We start from the raw sequence: 11,252 nt of genomic DNA, 5'->3' as shown, positions 1-11,252 counted from the left end.
GTTGGTTTACCCTGAAGTTCTGATCTCATTGCTATGCTTGTATTACAATTTTACTCTAGGCAATTTCATCTAAGCTGTGGCCATTATAATTCATTTGGCAAGCATCTGTTGAGTGTCTATCAAATATCAGTGCCTAGAACTGGGACTAACTAGTGCTTGGCACATATTGGTCCTTGATATATGTTTTTGGAGTCAGTGCATGAGTGAATTAATATGCCAGTTACTATTTGCAGTAGATGCTGGAAATACATATGCCAGTAAGATGTTTATCTTCCTACCTTCAAGCCAGTTAGTTACAATGTAGTATAGCCATGTTTGTTACTTCAAACTGTTTCATTCCTAAACTTCAGACCCACATATTCATTATTATTTTCATCCATTTGTCCTCCGAGCATCTGTTACAAGTGTAACATGTCTAATACTGTTCCCTCTTACTCTCACATTTGTTATTCCTCTTATTTTGATCTTAGTGAATAAAAAGCATTGTCTGTTTAATGGCCAAGCCAGAAATTTGGAATTCTAATTAATCACCATACCCATCTGTATAAACCTCTTAATAGCTCTGTGTTAGTCAGCTTTCTGTGACTATGACAAAATACCCAAGAAAAACAACTTAAAAGGATATATTTGGCTTGCAGTTTCAGAGGTTTCAGTCCATAGTCATCTGGCCTGGTTGCTTTTAGGCCTGTGGTGAGGCAGCATCTAAGGGAAAGCCCATTGGCAGAAGGATACTGCTCATCTCCTGGCAGCCAGAAAGCAAAGAGAGTTCACCTTTAATGAAGTCCTTCCCCCAGACCCATTAAGCTATGAATCAAAAAATGGATTAATCAGTTCATGAAGTCAGAGCCCTAATGATGCAATCACATACTAAAGATCCCACCACTGAACATTGCTGCACTAGGGACCACACTGTCAATACATGAGCATTTGGGGAACATTTAAAATCCAAACCATAACGATTTCATTCCTTGTTTCACATCCCTTTTGCTACTGTCTTAGGATCTTTATTCATTATCGCTTGCTTGTATTATTAAAATTGCCAGCCTGGAGAAAACTACTTTAAATTCTTTCAGCTAACTCCTTGGGTATCAAGCTTAATATCTTCATAACAAACATATTACTACTTCCTGATTTTTCAAATTTAGGTTATAAATTTGTATATTAATTTGTCACTTTTTGTTTCAGCAAGCTTTTGTTTATCTAAAACACATTTGTCATTTATTTAAAATTCTAATTTAACTGGATGTCATGTTTTCTTTGATGTATCTGCTATTGTACTAGCATATTAATTAATCATAGGGACTTAATTTCACATGGGTACACAGGATGATTATTGGAACTTCTAAGTTTGTGGAAATTGAGGCTAGAAGGAATTGGCTACCAAATTTCCTATTGTTTAGGGTATATTATCTTTAAATTAATTCTATTCAATTTGAACAACATTTATAGAGTGTCTCCTATTCTAGATGGAGATTGGGGCTGCATACACAGAAATGAATGAACCATTTTCTCAGGATTCTCAAAGTTCATCTCAAATGGTTTTGAACCAATGGTCAAGAAATTCTATGTGATGAAGAGAAAGCAGGAATGTGATCACTGAGCAAATGGAGACTGGATCAAACATAGAGGTGAGGGGAGAAGTGGGTAGATTAGATAGCATAACATATGATGAACAGGCCAACACACCATTATTAGGAATAGATAGAACAGGAATTAATAATGCGCTACTTAAAAACTCCAGGTTGTCTTTTCCAGGTCTCTAGGCTTGCATCTGGAAAAGGCATTCCTGGTATTTATTTATTTATTTATAAAATGTTAAGCTTGATGCTACACCCTAACTTGTCATAATCTCAGAACTCTAACTAACCAATTTTGGGTTTTCAATACACTCTGAAAACTGACCCCAGTAATGATAGTATTTGTGGAAGCACTGTTTGAAATCCTCTCCATGAATGAAATTAATTATTTCTCACAATTCTGCAAGCTGGATACAGTTATTGTCTCTGTTTCAAATTTGAGGTAAATCAGGAATGGTAAGCCAAAGTGCCTATCAGGCCACATATGTAATATTAATAAGCCAGACAGGCCAAGAGTAAGGTAGTAAGTACAAGCCAGAGTTCTAGTGCCAGGATATCACAGGGAGACTGGAAGAAATTGTGAACAGATGACCTGTCTCTAGCACTTTCTAGAGTGATGTAAGGCTTAGAAACACAAGTTCTTTAGTTATGATTTTGAATCATGAAAATATTTTGCATACTAAACCACACAAGATTAATTTAAATTAACATAAAATTAAAAACAGAAACAAATAAGCCTTATTGTATATCAAATTGTAAACATAAACCACATAGAGAAGAATCATTTATTTCCAGTGAACTTTGAATGTACTACTCTGGGCATCTTAGTGAGATGTAATCTAGGGACTAAATGATCTACAGAGAAAATAAACATCATTTGACCATATTGTTATTAGCTGTTCTATTGATATTATAACTTTAAAATCATTATTATGTATTTTTGGAAAAAAATGTTTTAGGAGATGATTTCCAGGTAAGAAAAGGACTTATAAATATGAACTAAATATGAAACACCTATATGAATTCATTGTATCTGTATATCTTTACTGAAAGAGTCTAGGGGTCCAGAAACAAAGACACTTCTATACTTCCGAGATTTTGGTTATTACATTCCCCTCTAAATGAACCAGGTTTCCTTAATGGCTTATCCCAAGCTTGAGGCAGTTGGGTAAAAATAATACCTGCAATATCTTGTGCCAGAAAGCAAGAAAGACTTCAAACACAAGAGCCAACTTCAAGCGATCTCCATTTGATCAAGTTTGAAAAAAATGAAGCATCTCAATAGAATAACTAAATGATCATAAAACATAGATAAACAAACAAAAAAAATCCATGAGTCTGAGGGGAGAGAGATAATGAGAAAGAAACTCATTTTTCTATAAACAGAAATGATATTTATATCAGCATCTTATTCTGGAAATAGGAAAGAAATTATTTATCATGTCATTTTTGGAGAGAACTGTTAAAACCCATTAATGTGGAAAAGCTCTTTTTTTTTTTACAATATAATGTCAGCTCATTAATATGGAAGAAATAATAGGATTATAAAAACAATCATTTTGGAACCTCTAATGAAATAAGTAATCAGGCAAAGACAATAGGAACCAAAATCTTTAGGTGAGAAGCTGATGTCCAAGTTCCCCTACCCAACCACCCTTTCCCCAGAGATTATCCTTTAATTGCAAAGGGGAAAAAATTTGACCTATTACAATGAAGCTATCTGATCATTTAACATAGTTATCAAACAATGGCAGTGGCAACACAAGTCTAAAGTATGTGGTAGTCGTTCAATTATAGTGTCTGTATGGTGTATTTTTGCCAAAAATGTTTAGCAATCTAATTAAGCTCTTAAACCCAACTTCAAGTTTACAGGAAGAAGGAGGATAAGAATTAAATGAAGATAAGAGTTAAGTGACACCAGGAAGAAAACAGTTCAAAGTGCCAAAAGGCAGTTTTTTGCTTGTATGCAGGAAAGAAAGAGCTTAGGAAGGACTGGATGGCCCTTTCAATTTTGAAGGTAGATGTGTAAGAAAGCATTGTTCCCTTAATTATTGAAAACCTTATTCCTGAGGACAATAGACTGATGTTGCTGGTATTGGCATTATATTAAACATTAAAGAAATAGTCTTATGTTATTATAGGAAAACAACCCCAGTTTCAGCATGAAAAAGCAATTTAAATTTGAGAAACATTGAGCTCTACCTAGAATTAGAGACTTTTTTCCCCCTAAACAAAAGAAGAAACTGTTCTTGTCTAAATACGGGCATTTGGATTGCTTGATTCCACTGATCCCCTTTAGCTGCTTGCTACATTAGATTCTCAATGCATGTGCACTTGCCTACTTAGTAACAGAAGCAAATTAATCTCTAACATGATTTTTAAAAAATGTTCATTTTTAGACTTCTAACTGGATCCTTTCTTGTTGATGTGATTATATTGCTATGGCATTTTGGACTTAGAGAATGTCATTAAACATCACCTTAAATTATATTTTATGTTTAGACATAATAGCAGAGAAGCATGTAATTCATTTCTTCCTCACAAAATGGAGAGCTTCAACTAAGGACTTTTCTCCATTTGGAGGGTAGGAAATCAAGGAGATGGCAGAGCAGCTGTATCTTGTTTTTGAGAAAGAGAAAATTTGGGCTCACCCTATTGGAGCTGCTAGACAGCATTTCTTTGGAGCAGAACTATGCTGTTCTTGTCACTAGTAACTACACCCTTTACACCCTTGCTGCTCCCAGAAAAAAACCTCCATTTTCCCCTCTTTTTAAACTATCATTTTCCTCCCCTACTGGTTGGCACAATTATTATTGTTAAGTAATAACTAAATAGATTTTCTTGTATGGGTTGAAGAAATCAACTTATTTTACATCTTGCTACATTCATGGTAAATCTTAGATAACATTGCCTTATATTGGGTACAAGGACTAGGATAAAGGTACAGAAAAAAGGTTACTTTCTTGGATACATTAATAGAGTACTTATGGTCTTACAATAATTTCCCCTTTTGGTCTAGACCAATAGTTCTCAATGTGCAGTGATTTGCAGAATCAGCATCACCTGGAAACTGTTTAAAAATGCCAACTTTCTGAAGCAGAAATTAGAAATGTAGACCAGAAATCTGTTTTAAAAACCATCCATGTGATTTCTTTTACACATTAAAATTTGGGAGCCTCTCTAAGCCACAGGACTCCCTAAATTTCTACATTAAATCAGCAAACATGTTTACATAATCTCTGTGTGCTATGATCCATAAAGAAATAATATAACAACCACGTTGGGCAGTAATATGATACAAAGGGAGACATTGTTTACACAAAGATCTATAATAGGCACTTTAGATGACCTGTCCTTCACACTTCTGGGTGTCCCCAGGTTAGGATGTGTAGGTAGGAGTGGGTGCCATCAATAGATGAGTGGATAAGGAAATCTGGTATACATATGCAATGAAATATTGTTCAGTCAGAAAGAAGAGTGAAATCCTGTCATTTGCAGCAGAATAAATGGAACTGGAGGATATCAAAATAAGTTAGACACAGAAAATTGCATTTTCTCTTTGATATGTGGGGCGGGGGGGGGGGGGGGGGGAAGTTGACCTGAAAGTGGAAGGATTACTAGGGACTGTGAAGGGTACAGAAAAGAGGTAAGTGAGAGTTAGAAGAAGGGTGGATGAACATCATCAAAGCATGATTTATATATATATTCATGTATACACATATATGTGTGTATATCAATATACATATATATGTATATATATAAATAAATATCACAGTGAATCACATTATTTATACAACTAATATAGATCAATAATAATAAACATAACAAGAGTGAGTGAACCATATTAACCAATGGCACAGAAGCTAAATAGACATATGTATTTGTGGTGATGTGGTGAAAAACAGTAAGATTTCAAATTCAGAGTTTAAAAAGAAAACCTCATTGTATTCTACATTGAAAATGAAGAATTCATAAAGAGCATTGAAAATGGTGGGAGAGATGACACACATACTGTGATGATCTAGTTCAATGGGAAAATTTTTAAATGTATGCAGAGTCTGTGTAAATAGCATTAGCTGCCCTTAGCCTGTTGATTCAGCTGGTTAGAGTTCTAAGTCAGAGATTCAGTTCCTTACAGAGAATGGATAAATGATTTCTCTTCTCTAGCCACAGTTTGAATGCCACATAACAACCAAAGCATCAGATACATGAAATAGGGCTTGAGGGAAGATTGTGGGTCATTATGCATTTATCACCAAATAATAAATGTAAATAATAAATGATATATCTCTGTAATTCTTTCCAAAGTTTTCATTGGAACAAAGTTCTTTAAAATCAAGTTTATCTTTTTGAAAACAGAACATAATCATTTCTCAAGGAAAGCTAGTAATGTGTAAATTGTATAACTGTGATAATTTTGTTATATAACTTGTAAAATGTTTCATTGGGTAAAACTCATTTAAATATTTATATCAACATGTAAGCATGTAACTTTCCTTGTATGCACATTAAATAGATCTTGATGACATTTTTTAAAAAAGAAATTGGAGGTTAATTCTTATAAGGAGACACAAATGCTTCTCAGTACCTTATTAGATACTGAATGTCAGATTAAAAAAGTTTTCTTTGTATGTCCATCATTTAATACCAAAAACTTCTGTGTGCTTCAAGAAAAACTCAAAAAGATTGCTTTAAAAATCACTTTTAAAGAAATAAAGACAGGATATCATACACACATATGTTCATAAGTTGATGACCAGTACCTGGATCTTGGTCTACGTCCATGGAAATATGCCATACTTCATATATGAGGACTGTTATTTATCAGCTGTCATTAAGACTAGTATGGGGAAAACAATCATTTTAAAATCTGAATCTACAAAAATATATTAAAAAACAATATAATTCATTGAGTAGAAAGATTTCATTTTCTAGTTTTAAAAACAACCAATGAAAAGGATTTTGTTTTCTTTTTGTTTAAAGAATCATAAGGCATTTAAGAAGAATTCTTTTGGAAGCAATAAACCAATTGTCTTTGTTAAGTATCAATTTATCTACTACAATAGAAGAGGAGGGAAACACAGAAAATAACATGTATTTATCTTGTTTACCAGATAATCATGCTCTCCATGAAAACCAGGGATTGCAACCTGAAATGTCTGCAGGATCCAGATAGGTAATAGAAATGATGAAACCAACTGTGTACAGCCTGGAGATATCCTTGACCTGAAGTATTTATACTTCATCTAAAGGAAATAGGAGTACCCAGCTCAGTTTATAAAGTTATTTGAGTATATTTCCAGATGTTTTGACTATTAGAATAATCTCCAAATGTAGATTTTTAAAATGCAATCTTCAAATCATTTAATGCTAGGAATTAAGTAATTTGTGAAAACACTTTGTCAAATAAAATATACCTGCTGAATATGATCTGTCCTAGGATCTACCAGCTTGTGACTCTTCATTTTAACCCCCATTGTCATGTTCTCATCTTTCTCGGCCATTTAGAAAACTGAATGTCAGGTGTAGATGATCAATGCTTTCATAAAAAAATAAGTGAGGAAAAGACTCATTATTATTATTTGTTGAATATATTAATGGGGAAACTAATAAAATCTGCCTTTGGGGGTGAAAACTTCATCAGTATCAGCACTTACACCTATTGCAATAGAAACATGTTTCCAGAGAATGAATGAGATAGAAATGTTAATTTACTGACCCAATACCACTGACTCATGGTGGGGGCAGGAAGCTGGCCCCTCCCCACCCCTCTCATACACACACAGATGTACTGAGTAATATTTTATGTGCTAAAGTCACTATAATATTGCATATCTCAAAGTCTAAGGTCTGTATCTCTACAGATAAGGCTGTAATATGTCTTAGACTCAGTGCTAAATGTCTAGTAAAGTTTGTGTAAACATTAATTAGTTTCCAGGACTTATTAGAGCATGGTATTTGAAAGTAACAGAGATTATGTCTTTATGATTCTTATCTTCATTTCACTTCTCAAACATGCAACACAATATGGATCATCAATAGAAATAAGCAATTCTTGCCATGAATGAATGAGCTTATTTTGATGAATTAAAGAGATTCAGATTGAGGAAAAGATACAAATAGTGAGTTTAATGCTTCTTTACAAATAGTTTAGAATTATCATCCTCTCAGGTGCCTATTAAATGTGTTAGAGCTTATGCATTTTTTAAAAAAATTATTTATTTTAGTTATACATGACAGTAGAATATATTTGTGCACTTTGATATCTCATACAGGGATGGAGTATAATTTATCATTTTTTCTGATTGTACATGTTGTAGAATCACATTGGTCATGCAGTCATATATAGATATATATATCCTTCCTATGCCCATATTCCCTCGACTCCCCTCTACCTAATGTAAGGTAACTCTATTCTTCCCTAGTGCCCCCTCCCCCACATTACTGTGAATTAGCAATCACACATTAGAGAAAACATTCAACCTTTGTTTTTTTGAGATTAGCTTATTTTGCTTAGCAGGATATTCTCCAACTCCATCCATTTACTGGCAAATATCATAATTTCATTCTTCTTTAAAGCTGATTAGTATTCCATTCATTGATTATATATACCACATTTTCTTTACCAATTTATCTATTGAAGGACACCTAGGTTGGTTCCATAGTTTAGCTATTGTGAATTGAGCTGCTATAAACATTGACGTGGCTATATCACTGTATTATGCCAATTTTAAGTTCTTTGGGTATAAACGGAGGAGTGGGATAGCTGGGTCATGTTGAGAGCCACAGTTTAATCAGAATGACGCCTGGCATTTTTGCCAGAGGGAATGGTTGAAAGGTGACCCTGCTCCGGGATTAGGGCAGCTCCAGGATTAGGGCGGATCCTGCTGGGATTAGGGCGGATCCTGCTGCCTCAGGTGCCCTCTACTTTGGAGTTCCTGTTGAGTTCTCGAGGGGTTCTGAGAGAATTGGCACGCGGAACCCGGTGGAGGCAGTGTGTATAGTTAAAGGCAGTGTGTTCCTGGGAAGTGTGTGTAGAGTGCCAGTGAGAGTTCGGGAATAAAAGAGTTACTGTTTGAACCTACAAGGCTTTGTGGCGGCTCAGTTATTTGTGCCCAGCCAGACTGCGGCAGGTCAAATGGTGATTTTTCTAAGTTTTCTGAGGAATCTCCATACTGCTTTCCAGAGTGGTTTCACCAATTTGCAGTCCCACCAGCAATGTATGAGTGTACCTTTTTCCCCACATCCTCACCAACATTTATTGTTGTCTGTGTTCTTGATGATTGCCATTCTAACTGGAGTGAGATGAAATCTTAGTGTAGTTTTGATTTGCATTTCTCTAATTGCTAGAGATGTTGAACATTTTTCGTATATTTGTTGATTGATTGTATTTCTTCTTTTGAAAAGTGTTCAGTTCCTTAGCCCATTTATTGATCGGGTTATTTGTTTTTTTGGTGTTCAGTTTTTTGAATTCTTTTTTTTTTAATATTTATTTTTTAGTTGTAGTTGGATACAATACCTTTATTTATTTATTTTTGTGTGGTGCTAAGGGTCAAACCTAGGGCAACTAGGCAAGTGCTCTATTGCTGAGTCACAATCCTAGCCCCTGAATTCTTTATATATCCTAGAGATTAATGTTTTATCTGAGGTGCAAGTACTAAAGATATTCTCCCAATCTGTAGGCTCTCTCTCCACATTATTGTTTCCTTGGCTGAGAAGAAGCTTTTTAGTTTGAATTCATCCCATTTATTGATTTTTTATTTTATTTCTTGCACTTTAGGGGTCTTGTTATGGAAGTCAGATCCTAGGCCGACATGGTGAAGATTTGAGCCTATTTTTTCTTCTAATAGGTGCAGGATCTCTGTTCTAGTGCCTGTCTTTGATCCACTTGGAGTTGATTTTTGTGCTGGGTGAGAGATTGAGGTTTAATTTCATTTTGCTACATATGGATTTCTAGTTTTTCCAGCACCATTTGTTGAATAGACTATCTTTTCTCCAGTGAATGATTTTGGCACCTTTGTCTAGTATAAGATAACTGTATTTGTGTGGGTTTGTCTCTGTGTCTTCTATTCTGTACTCTTGGTCTACGTGTCTGTTTTGGTGCCGAAACCATGTCATTTTTGTTACTCTAGCTTAGTAGTATAGTTAAAGGTCTGGTATTGTGATGCCTCCTGCTTCACTCTTCTTGCTTAGGATTGCTTTGGTTATTCTGGGTCTCTTATTTTTCCGAATAAATTTCCTGATTGCTTTTTCTATTTCTATGAAGAATGTCATTGGGATTTTAATAGGAATTGCATTAAATCTGTATCATGCTTCTGCCCATGTAGGAGCATGGGAGATCTTTCCATCTTCTAAGGTCTTCTTCAATTTCTTTATTTAGTGTTCTGTAGTTTTCATTGTAGAGGTCTTTCACCTCTTTTGTTAGATTGATTTCCAAATTTTTTTTTTGAGTCTACTGTGAATGGAGTAGTTATCCTAATTTCTCTTTCAGTGGATTCATTGCTAACATATAGGAACATGTTTGATTTATGGTTGTTGATTTTATATGCTGCTACTTTGATGAATTTATTTATTAGTTCTAGAAGTTTTCTGGTGGAATTTTTTGAATCTTCTAGATATAGAATTATGTCATTGGCAAATAGTGATAGTTTGAGTTCTTCTTACCTTTTTGTATCCCTTTAATTTCTTTCTTCTAAATATAACACCCCTTCATGTTCAAAACACTAGAAAAACTAGGGATAGTAGGAACATACCTCAACATCGTAAAAGCTATATATGCTAAACTCAAGGCCAGGATCATTCCAAATGGAGAAAAATTGAAAGCATTTCCTCTACAAACTGGAATAATACAAGGATGTCCTCTTTCACCACTTTTATTCAACATCATTCTTGAAACTCTAGCCAGAGCAATTAGATTATGCATGTTTAAAGCAAGTTTTTAATTTAAGTATAACATACAGAAAAGTACATATATCACTAACAGCTTACTACATTTTTCTATGAAAACACAAGGCTGTGTATTATTTTAAAATGACAAGTCTCAAAGTCTTCTGAAATGACTTGACAATTTGGTTGCTTCTGAAAATTTCCATATTTGGTTACTTCCTAAATATAACCCTGAAAATAACAGTATCTCTAACCTGTACATTTTACATTTCTTTCCACTTTTTTTTGCCCCCAACTCTGAGTAAACTTGAGATCACTGGTTTCTGTAAAAAATCTGTCATCTGGAGTCTTTTCATCATACAACACCAAGGTTGTGTCTGAGCAAATTCATCAGTATTACTTCTAAGTTCTTTATTGGAAGCAATTTATTGGAATTATAAGATAAATATTCTCTGACACTTAACTTTTTTAAAAGAAGGAAAAAAATTACTTAAAAAGTTACAGCACCTAAAAATGTTTAAATAATAATGGTAGCTTTATTTTTAAAAATAACATTTCTGTATTTTTGAATTAACTTTCTTACAGAGAGGAGTAAAAAGGCGGCATATTTAAAAAATCTCATTATGGCTAGGGATGTAGTTCAGTGAAAAAGTGCTTTACTAGTATGGGTAAAGCCCTGGGTTTAATCTCTAGCAACACACACACACAAAATATATTTTAAAAATCTCATTAAAATTGGAGCCTGTCATAGATTCATAAAGGCAATTTTGCTATAAAGCATATACCTAA

This window comes from Marmota flaviventris, chromosome 3, assembly GCF_047511675.1.
Source record: "Marmota flaviventris isolate mMarFla1 chromosome 3, mMarFla1.hap1, whole genome shotgun sequence".
Classification (NCBI taxonomy): Eukaryota; Metazoa; Chordata; class Mammalia; order Rodentia; family Sciuridae; genus Marmota; species Marmota flaviventris.
The sequence above is the reverse complement of the archived record's forward strand: the minus strand, read 5'-3'. Positions refer to the sequence as shown.